Raw genomic sequence first — 17,834 nt, 5'->3', positions numbered from 1 at the left:
TAGTTGGCATATTCAGTTCAGTAAATAATATCATTTCAAGAAGGCAAATCAAATCATATATAAATTGGAAGAAGGAGTATCAGAGGACACTTGTGTTTGGCTCTTGCTCATGGCATGCCCAGGCTAGTGTTGACTGCCACTTTTGGGGTCGGGAAGGAATTTTCCTCCAGGGCGGATTGGCCGGAGATCCTGGAGGTTTTTCGCCTTCCCCTGGGCACTGAGCAGGAGTCACTTTGGGAGGTTAGTTGGCATATTCAGTTCAGTAAATAATATCATTTAAAGCAATAAAAATAATATATAAATGGGGAGAAGGAGTATCAGGGGGCACTTGTATATGGCTCTTGCTCATGGCATGCCCAGGCTAGTGCTGATTGCCACTTTTGGGGTCGGGAAGGAATTTTCCTCCAGGGCGGATTGGCCTCAGATCCTGGAGGTTTTTCGCCTTCCCCTGGGCACTGGGCAGGAGTCACTTTGGGAGGTTAATTGGCACATGCAGATCAATTTTCAAAAAGCATCTTAAAAATAATGAAAATATTAAAACTAATAAAGATATAAAGCATAAATACAAATAAGAGATAATAAAAGAAAAATAAATTTATTGATAAAAATATTTCTTGTTTCCTTTGCCTTTTTCCCTGATATGTTAAGTACACTGTTATTACCTGCTGCTGCATGGATTCTATGTCAACATAGCTATCTGCCAGATAGCTAGAGATATGAGCTTATATATTTTAGACATTTTGATTGTGTCAGCCTTATGGTGTCAGTTTTAAATTCTGGATCCAATTCTTGGTGAAATACACCTCTCAGCCACAATTGATTTTAGGTCTTGAAGCACCTTTGAGGTTAACAGCAAGAAAGATGTTGGCAACATGAGCTTTCGTAGACTTCAATCTACTTCTTCAGATGTTCTGAGACTAAGAGACTAACATAGCTATATCTTTGAATAGGTTTTAGGTGTTAGAAATGCAATACACACTTGTTTAGAAGCAGATTGAAACTGACCATTTATACTTGAAGAAGTTAGGATTGAATTATATGACTACTCACCCAAAGATTCCACTGAAATAAATAAGATTTTGGAGTAAATGAATAGGATTGGGTGCATATGGTCCACATGGAGAATTAAAGTTTGCTACAGAAGTCAATGAAAGCACTTTGAAAGAAGTAGACCGAAGTCCCAGTCTCTGTGTTCACAAAAGGACACCAATTCATGAGTGTATCCAGACTATACAATTATAGGGTGGATAAGGGGATCTGAGGTACACTGAACATCATTTTTCAGGTGGCACACAACTCTGTCTATCCATCAGATTTCAGAGAAGATATTGATGCCTTAATCAGTAATAAGATGGATGAGATTTAACAAACGGAAGCTTAAATAATAAAGATTAACTAAACAAACTGAACATACAAGGCAGTGCATGTCACTTTTTCAATACAGCATTTCAATCTGTTCAGAATGAGATGAGGTGCGTGCTCTCTTTGAAGGTAAAGATCACAAACTAGACTTTGCTTTGATCCTGAATGTCCATGTAACAGACCATGGTCAAGGTGCCTTGTCCAGCTGAGGCAAGGGTGCCAATGCCAATTATCTTTGCTTTGGGACAAGTTCAGGCCTAGTGCTTGATGGAGGGTGAAACAAAATGGTGGTTGTCAGTCTGTCCAGAATTATCTGCCAGAGAGCACCACTGCTCTCCTATTTTCCAATGCTCCAATCCGCAAGCATCCAAGTTGGGGATTATGGGGCTGTTCAGACAGCCCAAAAGACGTGGCTCTGTGCTGCCCCTGGATGCGCGAGGTTCGGTACACGGCAACTAGATGCCATGCTCCCAACCCACTGGGAAAAGCAGCCCCCAAAAGGAACTTCTTTTGTTGGTGCTACAGAAGTGCCATAAGGGTCGTTTTGTGTTCTGATGACACTCCCCATTTGTGCGCTGCGAATGAGTGATGTCAGCATGGCGCGCCTCATGTAAACGGTGGTGTACATTGGAAGAACCATTAGAAATTATTCAATGTTTGATTAAACAATTAGAGAAATATGAACAAATTGCAGTCCTGAAAGTAAACAAGGAAAAAAACTAATGTTATAACAAGGAACATGACTGAAGCAGAAAATGAAAAATTAAAAGAATTATCTGGATTTAACATAAGCCAAAAAGCCAGATATTTGGGAATAATGTTAACTAATAAAAATTCACATTTATTAAGAACAATTTACAAAAAAATAAAATAAAATAAATGAAATAAAAAAAGATTTTAACAATTGGAGAGATCTAAATGTAACATTATTAGACAGAATTGCCGCAGTTAAGATGAACATTTTACCTAGAATACTTTTTGTTTTTCAATCAGCACCCATAATTCAAAATGAAAATATGTTGAAAGAATGGCAAAGACAACTATCCAACTTTATATCGGCTGGAAGAAAGCCCAGAATTAAACAGAAATATATGCAAGATGCAATAAACGGGAGGTTTTGCTGTTCCAAACTTAAAATTATATTTTGATGCTTCTGCTTTTCTGTGGATAAAAGAATGGTTATTGTTAGAAAATAAGAAATTGTTAAAGTTGGAGACTGCTCAACTTAGATTCGGCATACATGGTTTTCTGTTCTATGAAAAAGTCCAAGCAAATCGTGATTTTAACAATCACCATAACAGATCGGCTTTATTTAAGGTCTGGAAAAGATATATAAAAAAAGAATATGTGAGAAGATCCCATCATGGGTCTCACCGCACGAAGCCCTGTTTAGATCGCACCCACTGAGAAGGGAGACATGTTTAAAATATGATGATGTATTATATATACTAAATGATGATTGGGAAATGAAAATGTTGGCACAACTAAGGAAAGAAGGACGGGAATGTAGTTGGTTTTTATTTCACCAGTTAAGAGCAAGATATGAAATAGATAAGAAATCAACAGGAATAACAAATAAAAAATCTGAGTTAGAAGATACACTATTATTTAAAAAAGCAGCGTTTCTATCAAGAATATACAAAACATTACTTGAAATAAATATGGAAGAAGACCTAATGAAGGATAACATGATTGTTTGGGCACAAAACTGTGAAGTTGGTAAGATGAACAAAGACAATTTAGAATGAGGACTATATTTCCAATCAGGAAGATAACTGCTTACAACAATCAGAAGGAAGGAATGGATGGAGGGAAGAAGGAAGGAAGGATTGCTTTTTTACACGGTAGAAAAATATTTGCTTATTGTATTTTTTTTTTTAAATTCAGGGCAGCTGGAGGGCTCAAGGCAGGGTTGGAGACAAGACCAGCATCAGACCCCTCTAAGGGACAGTCATGCAGTCAGTAGGCTGCACGATTTGCAGCCTTCTTTTAAGATGAAAACATGTCCTTGTTGAAAGTGGCATGCCTTTAAAACGCTAGTACATTTATTCATGATTCCAGCAACTCAGCACTAATCCTGAAGTGAAGTCATAATGCCGACAAAACCGTAGCCAAAACAGAATGTCACTCAGTACTAGCGTATTAGCCGCAGCACTATCACCATCTCTTATGGAAAGTGTAGAGTGTGAAAAGCAATATTTTAATCCCCGAGTTTTTATTAGCTCTTATACTATACTCCTCCAGTACTTTCTGACCACATCCGAAGAATCAATACTGAAATAAAATTGTCATCGCCTTTCTCTCCCTGGCTCCCACTTTCCATCCTCTAAAATGTATTTAGGGCAGATAAGATTTCCTAGGCCTCCATAACACAAAAGCCACAACCTGCACCTTGACCGCCAGGTGTCACTGCGGTGTCAAGCATGATTAAAGGTAAATTCCACAAGCACTTTCATCTGCTTGGGTTTTTCAAAGGTTATTGCTTTAGCATCCATGCACTGATTATTTCTATGTGTTTGTCGATTGAGTGATCGATCAATTGATCAATCTTTTCTTAGTCCAGAAGCTTCTATTCAGCTCTCCAGGAAAATGAAAGAATTAGAATGGCATGTCTGAAACTTACTTTCATTCTACGTGACATCCATCCCATTCTCACCAATTAGCCTACACTGCATGATTCCAGAGCAGTCTGGACAGTGTGTAATTGGCTCCTGCTTGGATGCAACATTAGTAGGAAGGTCACTGACCCATGAGTTACTTTAAACTGGAATGCCTTCTCTCCCCATCAAGGCAGTCTTTCACGGAAAGTCATAAGAGCGTTAAGGAAGCTGGCAAGATCGTTGCGGTTGGCTTTTATCTCCTCTGTGGATAAACAGGCAGAGGGTTTAGATTTCCTTAGCTATCAATCCAGGATCCTTTGCATGGCCAAAGACTCATGATTTAAAGTAGGAGAGGCTGCATGTCATTTTTGAAAATTCCCTTAGATTGCAAAAGTTGCAATCTGTAGAGCCTGGCCTTATGCTTTTTTATAGGGAGTATGTCCTACTAGAATTCCCATACCTAGGATCAAATATTGGCCAGAATGGAGACTGCAGTCAAGAAATGAGAAGAACTCGATCAGAGGAGTCACAGGCATAGCCTTGCAGAGACTGAGCAGAACAGCAAAGGGTAGGAAATTTTGAAGGTGTCCCATTCACAGGGTTGCCATGAGTTGGGGTCAACATGAGAGCAGTTAACAAAAAAATGTTCTACTAGACTAGATAGCCAGTGTGACATAGTGGTTTGAGCACTGGACCACCGACTCTAGAGACCAGGGTTTGATTCCCTGCTCGGCCATGTAAACCCACTGGGTGACCTTGGGCAAGTCACACTCTCTCAGCCTCAGAGGATGGCAATGGAAAACCTTCTCTGAAGAAATCTTGTCATGAAAACTCCATGATAGATTCACCTTAGGGTCACTATAAGATGGAAACTACTTGGAGGTGCACAACAACAAATGTCCTAACATATCCTGATGAGGATATCATGGACAGTTAAAAAGATAAACAAATGAGTCCTAGAATAGATCAAGCCTGAAATTTCCCTGGAAGCCAAGATAAAGTTGAGGTTGTCATACTTTGACCACATCATGAGAAGGCACGACTCACTGGGGGAAAAAATCTAGGAAAGATGGAGGGGAGTAGAAAGAGAGGAAAGCTGCGTGCTGAATGCATGGACTCTATTAAGGATGTCATGGGTATGAATTTATCGAACTAAACAGAACTGTGGAGGTCAGGGAGGCTTGGAGCTGTCTCATTCACAGGGTCCCCATGAATCGAGATCGACTCAAAGGCGGTTAACAACAAATGTCCCACTAAGTTCAGTGCTGCTTCTTTTCAAACAAACATTCATGGGATTTGTCTTTCCACTGATGGTTTTGTGAAAATGTTAGTTTCAGTTCCATTGTAGTGGAGTGATCTGATTGTTGGACAAGGATGGGTACAGTGGCCCCTTCTTATAGGTGGGCTTGCCTTCCATGGCTTTGAGCTTACATGTAAGGCAAGCCCCAGCAGAAATAATGGGGCACGTACTTGTGCCGTGGCAAGCGTGTGCCCCATTATTTTCTATGGGGCTTGAGCATACACTCTTTCCCCCATATGCAGGGGGGGGGGAGAGTCCGGAATGGACCCATGCGTATGGGGAGGGCAGACTGTATATGTGTCCTGGGTTCAAGTCCTCACTCAGCCTCAAAGCTAGTTGAGTAGCCTTGAGCCAATTTTTTTTTTCCAGCAAGCCACACAGAGTTTATGTGAGGATAAAAGAAAAGGACCTTGCAGGCCTAATTGAATTCTTTGGACAAAAGACTGGGAAAAAAAGTATAATGCGCCGTTTCGGACTCCCTCGTGTAAAGCAAATTCCGTCTATGTTTGAGCCCCATTTAAATGAATGGGGCTCGTGCACTTGGTGGTGTGGCAGTGTGTGCACGCCATTGGTGCACACCCCTTTAGTCCCTATGGGACGCACCGCCCCTTCTCCCTGCACAGCTTTCAGCATATGCTGAAAGCCGCATAAAGTGCGCCCGCATATGATGCGAGTGCACTGTAAAAACAATGACGGCAGGTTATGTTTCTACATAACTTGAAGCTAAACTGTCATTGAACTCATTTAATACAGAGGTAAATTTACAGCGCTATATAAATAAAGGTTAATAATAATAATAATAATAATAATAATAATAATAATAAAACCAAGTTACACAGCAGTATGCCTGACTGAAACATTATAGCTAAGTGGTAAAAGGCATGCTAATGTTATGTCCAAGGTGCAGTTGGCTAGTTATATGCCTTCAAGTAGACTCTGAGGAATGGTGGGCCTATTGTAAGGTTTTCTTGGCAGGTTTTAATCAGGGGTTTGCTGTTGTCTTCTTCTGAGGCTGAGAGAGTGTGACTTGCCCAAAGTAATCCAGTGGATTTCCTTGGCTGAGTGCAGGATTCAAACTCTGGTTTCCTGGAATCTATGTCTAACTCTCAAACCCCAGCTGCTACATGAAGCCACTGCATATTAAATGCCACTTAAAAATCTTATCCTTGGTTTGAAAATCTCCCTCTCTCTCCAGCAGTATTTACTTTCTGGACACATGCACAAAGAGAGCGATTTAATGGGTTTTTGCGTGAGTGTGTGGTTCAGATATTTTTTGACAGAAAACTAAAACAAACCCAACCATCCTTCTAGACTCTTAGGACTTTATCACATGAAGCTTGAAAAGTGACATTAAAACAGGATCATATGGTCTGTGGCCATACTTTACCACACTAACTGTTTGTCCAGTAGCTGCTCTGTAGTCCATCCATTGCTGGAGTGCTGCTTGTCATTTACTGGTAAAACCCATCAATATCCCCAAATCGTGCTGCTTTTCCGCTCTTGATTCAAATGTGATAAGTTCCCTCTGAGGCAGTTCTGATATGCAGGCAATAAAATGGTATGGGTGGACATGATTCTGCTCCTCTTCCCAGCTCCCATCACTATTCCCAAGCAGGCTGTTTCCCTCACCGCCACCCAATTTCTTTTTATTTATTTATTTTTAATTAATGGATTGCCATAATCATGCAATTGCACCAAAAATAAAAATAAAAATAGACCAAAAGGCATGCTGGGGAGGGGCTAGGGCAGGGAGGGGGGCTATGGAACCAGGCGTGAGGAAGAGGTTGGTACGGAAACAGCACTGTCACACTTTTGAAAAACTGTATGATATTAACTCCTGTTAATACCAAATGATGGGTCCATTACTGTTTACTGATGGGAGAAGAAGTGCGGTGTGTGTGTGATAATCCTCTATGCTTCTGTGCTGCCACTGATCGTAGAGGTAGCATATAGCCATCCTAACTAATAGCTACTGATAGATCAATCCTCCATGAATATGTGTATCCCCTTTCCAAAGCCATCTAAGCTAATGCCCATGACCATATGGAGAAGGCAGTATGTCCCACTTGCCATAAATTTCCACTTTGTAAATGCAGATATATATTCACATTCTATACTATTTGGAGGAACATCATCATCATCATCATCATCATCATCATCATCATCATCATCATCATCATCCTTTATTTTATTTATACCCTGACTTTCCCCACAACCTCAACTCACACTGCCTTATGAATTAAATTGAATATAGGATAGCTAAATATATATAAAAGATCAACATTAAAATAGAATTAAACAATCAACCACATCTAAAGTAAATTAAAAGATGAATTTATAGATAATGCAAAATGGTTAAAACCAGTAAAACACTCCCTTAGAAAAACACTTTTCTTTAAAAATATTCAGTTCTCAAAAACTTGTTTGGAATAAAAAGTGTCTGCCTACTGAAGGAAGGTCAACAAGGAAGTGCCCATTGTCGCTTTGCTAGGAAGGGAGCTCCAGAGCCAAGGGCAGCCATCAACATGGCTGCATCTCCAACACATCTTCCATCCTCAACAGATGTAAAGATAGTGGAACTGAATGAAGGGCCTCTCCTGAGGCTCCCTCGGACCAGGCACGCTCACATGGGGAGATACAGTCTGTATCTATTATTTAAATATTTTCTTAGTTCAAGGTTGGGAATATGTGGGTGTCTAGCTGTTGCTGAACCTCACCTCCTATAACTCCCTGCTACTGGCTAGACAGGCAAAGACTTATGGGAGTTGTCATTCAATAACATCTGAAGCACCAGCATTTCCTCACTCCTAATTTAGCAACTGGACCAGTCCCAGATTATTTATATTTCTAGTTCTTGCTCTCATAGTATTGTGTCAGCCTGTAAATTCTATGATGGTTTTGTCCATGTGCACTTTATAGGACAAGGCTGAGGTAAACTGGCATATCTCCATTAACTTCTGCTCACACCAGCTGAAGATCAAACCTCACTGCTATAATCACCACTACAGGCGATCACCCTGCCAAGAATTATGATGTGTTTTAAGAGACAGAGTCAAAGTTAGCCCCTTGGAAATGGTTGCTTGTGAAAGTGTGGATTCAGATCATAATGTTTCGCCACAGTTGACTTTTTATTTCCGTTGGTGTTTACAAGGCATATGACTGACAAATGGAATGGGGAGAGTTGAAGGACATAAAACTGTCATCAAGGCCCACATTTCACCACTTAAAAGAAAAACACATTGGAAAACATGCTTTTCTGACTTGAAGGATAAAATGAAGCACCACCTGTTTCAATTTCAAGCCACTTTGATAGCTGTGGAAATGGTGTGTTCTTTGAGATGTTGTTGGACTGAAATCTCCTGCACTTTACACCACTGTTTGTGCTGGTTGTTGCTGATGGGAGCTGCAGTCGAACATCTGAATAGCTGCATAATTCCCACCCTTCAGTATGAGGAAAAAAACAAAACAGAAGGGAAAGTTGGTTATGAGCTAAATTGCAAGCTTAGGCCAGAATTGACTAACTTTCTTAGTTATGTAGTTACGTAGTGTCTACCAATCCACCCCCTCTCTGTCCTCACTTACTAGGCAGCAGTTCCCCTGTTAATAGGAGAACAGCTGATCGACATTTCCACCCCCTCCTATCCATGATCTTCAGTGCAACAGTGAGAAGCAGGGTCCCTGTTATAATTCCCCCTTGCACTAGAGATCACTTGTGGGAGTGGGGTGGAAATGTCAGTCAGTTGCTTCCCAATTGGCAGGGGAACAGACCCCTGTCTCTGGCAGAAGTTGCTGTCCAGAAAGCCAGGATTTTGTGGTCCCAACACATTCCCTAACCAGTGAATATGCAAGTATCATGAATACAAACAAGTCACAAATGTGCAGCTCCGAGATACTCATTCATAATTGCGTTGGTAAATTCCAGCCAGTGTCTTGAGAGCTATGCAAAATGGTTTTCTCTCTAATCCAGCAGTTCTCAAACTATGATGCCATGATTATTATTTTTTTAAATAGTTAAAAGTTCCCACAGGTTCAAGGTAATCATTGAGAAAGAAGGCTCCACTGCTTTTGTTATTGCTTCGAAAGTAGAAGGAAATGGAAAGATCTAAACATTTCCATGTAAAAGAGAGACAGAGTCTCACAATATGTAAAAGAAATTTAATCCTCAAATTAGCTCACCGTATTTCTGCCAGGAAATAACTACGTTGGCTTCTTCAGGGACTGCAAAACAAAAGGGGAGGATGCAATACATACATAATTATAGGCAAGGCATACACCAAAGAATTACAAATATATCCATGTGCAAAATTGTCAAATTATATAAAAATATACCAATTCAGAAACAGCATATTAAAAGCACACATCTAAAACAATGCTACAAAACAGTTTGCAAATCAATCTGCAAGGTTTTCAAATAAGTCTCTCCAAAGCTCATGTCTGCTAACTGATGGTTCTCAAGATAGGCGACAAAAGGCTTGTCTACACTTCCCATAATACTCTGGGCTGCCCCTGGAATATTCTGAACCTGATTGCCCCTCTACCTTACAGGTTTTTGGTTCTCTTTCCAGTGCTAATGGGCAGCTGCTTTCCTATGGGATCTCCGTTTGTCAGCTGGCACCACTGCTGGGGTCAGAATGTGATGCTCAGAGACATTGATGTTGGGCATCTTATTCTGACCTCAGAGCAACTCATGCCTCCTGCAGCAGCACCGGGCAACTTACAGGGACCAGAATTGAAAAGGCAGCCATCATTATATCTGAAAACTAGCCAAAACCCCTCAGAAAATGGTGAGTTATTTAAATTCAGGTTATGGGTAAGAAGCCTTGAATTGGGTGCAAGGCTCATAAAGTTAGTCCCAATCCGATTTGGGTTTTGGCCCTGCCTTGTGTAAACAGGATGCAGAGAGTCCAGCACGAACTCAAGGTGAATCATCAATGTAGACAAAAACAAAGCATGATATCTTTTCCACCACCACCCCAACCCACTGTAAGTATCAAGTTTGTGCTATTCATAATTACTTGGTGGTAGGAAGGGAGCTTAGGAAATATGTAAAAAATTGGGCAGATGTGAAAAGTAGTTACAGATCCATAATATTATCTAATCCTCCATAGATATAGCCCACCTTAACAGCCAGGCTACCCCAGTCTACTTTAAAAGCCACCCACTGGATTGGGTGGAGGAGGACCATTCAGCTGATGATCTGGGTGAAAAGGGGGACAATATCTCTATCCCATCTCTACCAACTAGTTTCTTCATTATCCAACCACACAAATTCTTAAAGAAATGATTATGTTCTGCAGTGGGCACTTGGTATTCACTGAAGTTTGGTTCTAGGACCACCGATGGGTACCAACATCTGTGGATGCTCAAGTCTCACTATATACAACAGGAGAATGCTGTCACTTGTTTTTTGAATTTTTGGGGGGGAAAGCAGCCAAATAATTTAAAGCCATGGATGGTTGCATGTGTGCATGCAGAATCCATGGACACAAAAGCCAGCTGTATGGAGTGACTGGCCACAGCTTTGCCTCCAAATCTGGCAAAACGTCAGCCGGCCGATTTACAAAGCCAGAAGCTCCCGTACAACCCATGTAGACATTTGATTCCTTTGATTCCATTTCCTTTTCACATATCTGAAATCAATATAAGCCAAAAGGCTGAAGTACAGGAGTGGTGCTGTGTCTTGCTTCTCAGTGGCTTCTCAATGAATTCTGTGGAGCAAAGTAAATGCAGTATCATCTGGAGTATTCTTTAAGACACTGGCATACACTTTAAGCAAACTGGAGACCAGTTTTCTGTCCTTGGGATCCTTTAGAGGGGCACAGGGATAATAAAAATGCACCCCTTCCCAATTATTCTGGCTAGAAAAAGAGGTTCAGGGAGTCAGGCCACACTTTGCCCACTCCTGCTTTAAGGACAGGGTAATGCATATCACTTGTCTCAGAAACAGAATTCACTACAGATAGGCAGACCAATGCCTTTCCTGAATGCATTCAGTGAGTTGGAAGGTGCACTGGAAGTTTTATCTTTCATCTAATCTACCTCACAGGGATGTTGTCAGCCTAATACAGTGCAAGGAATGCCATGCATGAAACTTTATTTGGAAGAAAAGCAGGGAATAAAGACGTGTTCCTAAAGACTGGAACTGCTCTTTCAAATGGGTTTCTCAGCTGCCACAGCCACAGACCTTAGGAGGAACAGATGCATTGGCGGGTTACAGACTGCCATAAGGGACGTCCTTAGGACGTCCCATTTTGAAAAAGGGGTGTCTCTTCCAGACGCCCCTTACCCTGTTATGGACAGAGTCCATAACAAATGGCGGCGGCCCTTCCACACGGCCGCCGCCATATTGACGTAACGGACTCTGCATCCGCATGTCGCAGCCCAGAAGTGACGCCGCGAGTGCGCGCTTTGGCACTTGCGGCATCTCTTCCGGGTTGCCAGAAGGAGCGCAATTTTCACGCTCCTTCTTTGCAGTGCGGAGGAGCTGCGCAGTTTGGCTGCTGCGACTCCTCTGCGCTGCAACCGGCAGCGGCCCAAGATCGCCCCTTTTGGGTGGTCTGTAACGGGCCTAAGTTACAGTGCACAGGGAGGCTTGCACACTCCTTGTGGCAATTCTATGTGGTGTTTACCAGAAATATGGTGTCTCCAAAATAAACTAACTAGGGTTGCATTTTCACTGCAGATTTAATGCTGTTTGACACTGCTTTAAATGCCATTGCTCAATGGAATGGAATTCTGGGATGTGTAGTTTTGTGGATATTTAGCCTTCTCTGTCAGAGAGCTCTGGTTTCACAACAAACTCCAAATTTTCGAATTCCATAGAATTGAGCCATGGCAGTTAAAGTAGTGTTAAACTGCATTGATTCTGCAGTGTTGCAGCAGCCTAGGTTAAAATAAGAGACTTGTCTTTATTATGACCGTGTGAGCAGTGTTGGAGCTTCTGTGCTTAGTCAACCTTGGATGCCTTTTCTCAGTCCGTTGTAGTATATTTTGATTCTTTCATTTTGCTGGTGCTGCTCTATACAAAGACATTTAAGGACACCCTTCTTAACTGCCTGAAATAAAATGTCTGTTTTGGTAGCCTGCTGTGCCTGTTATAGTGATTGGGGTCAGGTGGGGGTGTTTGTTACCCCCTTAACACTCTGATGAACTCAAAAAGGTTGTGTAAAAATGAACAGCTGCTGCTGGGCACACACCGAGTTCAGCTCTGTCCGGCTGTTCGCACTCTTATCACAACAGCTTCTTGGAGCTGTTACAACACATCATCTGTATTTTCAAAAATTGACATTTGACTCCCACATAGATAACCTCAGACCTCCTAGCTAGGTGAAAACCTTATTTTTCAACTTGATCAATGAAGTGAGAGGGGGGGAATGACCCAAGGACAGAAATTAAAAGGATCAGAGAAGGAAGGGTAGTGCTGGCACATGGTTAAAAACAAACAAACAAGCAAACAAGCACACACCTCTATTGAGATTTTCTGATTCTTTTTGTTTGATTGTACCAACATACAGTGCACCTGCGCCATATGCGTACGTAATGTATATGGCTTTCAGCATATGCTGAAAGCCAACCTGGAAGTATAGAGTAGTGCTGGAAGAAGTAATGGGCCGTGTGCCCGTGGCATGCGCCCCGCGCCGTGCCATAGAAACAAGCCCCATTATTTTCAATGGGGCTCAACCTTATGCAGGATTTCTCTTATGTGGGGCGATCCGGAATGGATCCCCTGTGTAAGGGAAGGGCGTACTGTATTTATGGTTTACATCCTGTTTGTTTCTTGGAATATTCTGGTTTTCCCCATCCTGCCTCCCCACCCTCTTCCACTGATCATGTATTTCATCCAGTATTGTGCAACATTTCAGAAACTGATTTTAACAAATTTCCACTTAATCATTTATATTATCATGCAGAAGCTACACATTTGCTTTCCACATTTGTAGCTTTGACTTTTGTGGATTTGATTATTCACCAATTTGATTAATGATCTCTCTAGGAATCAAGCATGACTCTATGGTCAACATCTGCCAGAAGTCGCTGTTACCAGTGCCAAAATCTTCTGAATTTTGGTGTGTGTATGTTCTCCCTATGGCCTCAAATGGACTCTGTACTCTGGGCAGCCATGATCTCTGAGGCAAGTGGTCACGTCCACACTATCCCATAAGCTGATCAAACAGAAGAGTTTGGGAGTTGCAAATAGAAACTTTGACACCTCCAAAGTCAGGAAGATAGGTGATTTAGGCAGGATGTTCTGCTGGACAAGTCAATAAGGCTGTTTTACAACTTCATTCTCACCCCATCCATTGCCAGATCAAGTGATCCTTTACAATGTAGATTTGATTTCCTTTGATGTAAGACAAACACCTTTGCCTCTAGGCTAGTTTGGGGCTATAAAAGATCTCCAAAATCCTTTGTTAGCAGGTTGGTTAGAAGGCATGGGGACACTCTGTCACTGTGAATTCTGACTTGCTCTGATATGTCTGTTCCCCCTCCACACACCAGAATAGCTGTGTCCAACACCGTCCCCGGAGTCAAGACCCGGAGTAAAGACTCGTCTTGTATAAGTATCACCATCAGTTCAGCCTCCATCTATTCCAAAGCTAACTCCTGATTTCTTTAGTCCTTGTATGTATGTGTGAGTGAAAGTGGATTGTGGTGTGATTTTCCCCCTTAATAAAAGAAACACTTCATTTAGAGAATTCTGCCTCTAAGAAATTCCTTTCATCTCTTTTCTCTTGGTATATAAGTGGGAAATGATTCCAAAAGGGTTGTTTGTAGTACAACTCATTAATTAATTGAACTAATTAAAAATTCCCCTAGAGAGATCCATTGCTGCATCGCACTGGAGGACCCAGAGATTGCTAGAGAGAACACTTTTCTAGGCATTTGTAGTTCCTCCACTGCAATTATATGGTCAACATCCAGCAGATGTTAATGCACAGACTTGCACTGGATGACCAAGAGATTCCTAGAGAGGTGTTCTTTCAGGTAAAAATAATAATGTTTTTTATTTGTGGTTCTTCCACTCTCACAGGGGTCATGTGCCCCTAACCCTAGTGAATGTGGAGGGCCCACTGTAGTCGAAAGTGCTAAACTGATTTAGTAATATTATACTAGTTAAGCATTAGGGTTATTTTGGATTAGTGCTAACATTCCTATTCCTCTTGCTTAATCTCTGTTGAATCTGGATCCTAGAAACAATAGCTATGTTTATTTGGGGGCTGCCATCTTTCCTGCTTCTGAGATAATATAAACACACAGGCAAGTATAGGTAATATTTCATTTTAAACTAACCTGGTGAATGGGAATAAGAAGTTCAAAGTTATACTTTGGGATGAAGAAAATGTCATGTGGATCTCCAAAATGAAATTGGTTTGTACAGGAACAAAACTTGGGGAACATCTGAAGGTGCTAAGCCCACCTTTGAAATCCTGGATTTTTGCATTTATATGCGGGGAAGGACAAGAGAGAAAAACAATGAGAGGTCATGCATCTCACCAGACTCATAGGCATCTCTGTCTGAAAGTTCTGACATGTAGGAAATGTTATTGCCAGTTTGTCATACATAAGCTTTGCTTTCCCTGAAGTAATCACTGGCTGTCCGGCTTGGCAAGGGATGCCTGCCAGCCTGCCATATCTTTCTTGCTGCCTTACAGAAAAGGTCACAGGGAGAGGAGGGAAAAGAGTGAGGCCAGAGAAGAAACTCCTTTGTGTATACTTGACAGAGCATGCATTTGGGGAGTGTGGGATGACAGTAGGATGTAGAAATACATTCCTCTGCCCATTCCTCATTACTACAGATTATGTATTGCCCCCATTTGTGTTGGCTAGCTCTTCATGGCTAGCTCCAAGGCATTTTGCTACCTGAAGCAGAAAAAATATATTGTGTGGGACTTTATTCCATAAAAAATTTAAGGGTCTGCAAATTGGCTTTTCCTTGAATGCTGGTGATGGAACAATGACCTGCACCACACCTGAGATAGCTAGTCTGAGGGCTCCAGAATGATCTATGTAAGTATGTACCACTTTGCCCTCCCATGGAGAGGAATAATAAGGAGAGGGAGTTCAGGAAGAATATTTGGGGGTTGCGTGTACTGCCTTCCCTTAGCATCTGCTGTCTCAGATGGCAACTCCACTTTGCCCAATGATAGGACTGGCCTTGAATAAATTATCACAATCCATTCAATGACTACTTAGTCATTGAGTGGTTTCCCAGTTTCCTTCTGCCTACAGTATCACAGGCCAACATAACTGCCAGAGATTGAAAAAGTTCCTTTCTGAACTATAACTCCAAGTATCTTTAATCCAGGATGGCTGGGAGGGAGGATTCTTGGAATTGTACACTCAGCCTCTGTATCTGTGTGTGTGTGGCGGGGGGGGGGGGGTGTCCATTTGCTGAATAGCAAAAAGCATGGGACCTCAAGACTCATTATTGCCAATGGATGTGCAATGTGTGTCCAACTGTGTTGTTGCGGCTGCGTGCATGTGCCACCATTGACAATAATGGGGAAGGCCACTAGCGGATGCTCCAATCCATAGATGGCTTGCCCACTGATACAGAGGGCCAACTGTATTCCAGAAAGGAGTTTTTCCAAGATCTGAAACGTTCTACTTCTCTACTTGTTCCTTCCTTAAAAAAAAAGTCAGAGAACATTTCCTTGTCATCATCTATCTGATTACATAAAAGGTAATCTCATTATCACTTTAGTTTTGTTTTTACACTAATTTCTATCACCCATTTAATAAATAAATACAGGAAATGTTGAAGAATAAATCTTAATAATTTCATGCCACAATCACCTGCATTCCAGCTTTATTTCTCCCTACCCTCAAACTGATTAAAGACATTTAAAGAAGAGACATGTTCCTTCTGGAGCACACCTAACCTTTATCTGGGTTTGGCTATTTGTTACAGTGAGCCGAGCACTGCATTTCATTTATAGCTCTCTGACAGACCCTCCCCGTACATCTTCTTTTTTAAAAAAAGCAAATGTTCAGGCATACATTTGCTACTATCATCTCACAATGCCATCATTCAACTGCAGGGCAAGTACTTTAATAGCGTGAGTCTGATTTCCAAAAATAGCTGCAGACAAGAAGAAGGAAAGCACAATAATGTAATATACCCAGCAAGTAACAGCAGCATTAACCTCGAGGACATGACACAAAAGGGCAGAAATGCACAACGCTGCACTCAATTGATTTGTTTCAATATTAGAAGCTGACATCTGATGACTCTGCAGTTTGGGGAGTGCTCAGGGGCATGCTAATAAGATACAGGCCAGACTGAGAAAAACAGGGAGATGCTTAGTAAATGATTCACCAGTTGTCATTGGCACAGTGCAGGCGGCCATGCAAAATGGACACCAACAATTGTGTCATATGCTGACAGCCATTGAAATAACATTAAATTACATTATGTCCCTTCCCATGACATGGCCATTTGGGCTTGTTTTAAACTCAGGCAACAGCTTCTTGGGAGGACGAACGGGACACTTGATCAGGCAACATGGGCATCGACCACATGGGGCAGTAAACTGCAATTGGAGCAGTTGAATTGTATCTTTGTCACATGACGCTGGCCCTCTTCCGTTATTCTCCCAGTGGAGATTTTTTAATAATGCAAAAAACTCCATTAATGACTTCCTTTCCTGCTACTGTTATGCTACCATTTGCAGTGCAATGATTCAATTCTGTTTTAATGTCGATTTTGCATAGTCAGTGGGAGGACTTTATATGGGTTTAGATGCCCTTTGCTTACCAATGATCAAGGAAGAATGTGAAGGGGTGGACATTTCCATTTGATTTCCTTTCAATTGGTAAAGTAACTGAGAAACATTTAAACATTTCTCTATAGAAAAAAATAGGCAAATTCCCCCCCCCCCCCCCTGGAGCTTTTAAAAGAATTTGAGGGGTTATCCAGATGTTGTTTTTGTTAGCATGACTCTATGAATAATCTCATTTATACATTCTGGTTTTGTAGTTTCCACTGTTTTTGTTTTAATCAAACCACACCTCTGTGCATCTCTGCAACTTCTGCTGTTCATACATATCAGCACTATGAATAAAGATGGAATTGATGATGTGGATGCATTCGAAACATGTTCAAGGCATGCAGAGTTTTCATTCTGGGTCTATATGCATTGGTTATTCACACAGCCAAACCATGTGAATCTTTTAGGAAAACTCGGAAAAAACCACACAAGATTGATACCCCAGGTAAGTGCTTTGTTTGGCAGCCCACCCCCAAACTTACTTGGGTGCATTCGAAATGCATGTGAACAACAAAGATCCAGCCCACATTCTCTTGGATTATTTTCACTGTCGGAATAACCTCCGAGAAAAGAAAACTGGGGTCCGTTACAAACGAGCCTTAAAGTGCGCGCTCCGTGCGTGCTAGGGTAGAAAGAGGCGTCCTTTCCGGACACCCCCAACCCTAGCATGCGCGGAGACGCACAAAATGGCGGTGGCCGTTCCACACGGCCGCCGCCATTATGATGTCACGAACGCGCTGCCTCTATACGGGGCGGCATGGACGTGACATCGTCACGAGTCACCACGTGCCGCCCTCCCGT

At 41.7% G+C, this 17,834-nt stretch overlaps 1 long non-coding RNA gene across 1 annotated transcript; it reads left to right on the top strand.

Moving 5' to 3' along the window:
- Nucleotides 1-6: 6 nt before the first annotated feature.
- LOC121923486 lies at nt 7-610 on the top strand. Its single transcript, XR_006102385.1, has 2 exons — nt 7-128; nt 479-610. It is a non-coding gene; the product is annotated as an uncharacterized LOC121923486 (long non-coding RNA).
- The last annotated feature ends 17,224 nt before the right edge of the window (nt 611-17,834 follow it).

Source organism: Sceloporus undulatus, chromosome 2 (assembly GCF_019175285.1).
Source record: "Sceloporus undulatus isolate JIND9_A2432 ecotype Alabama chromosome 2, SceUnd_v1.1, whole genome shotgun sequence".
Lineage (NCBI taxonomy): Eukaryota > Metazoa > Chordata > Lepidosauria > Squamata > Phrynosomatidae > Sceloporus > Sceloporus undulatus.
The sequence above is the reverse complement of the archived record's forward strand: the minus strand, read 5'-3'. Positions and strand labels throughout refer to the sequence as shown.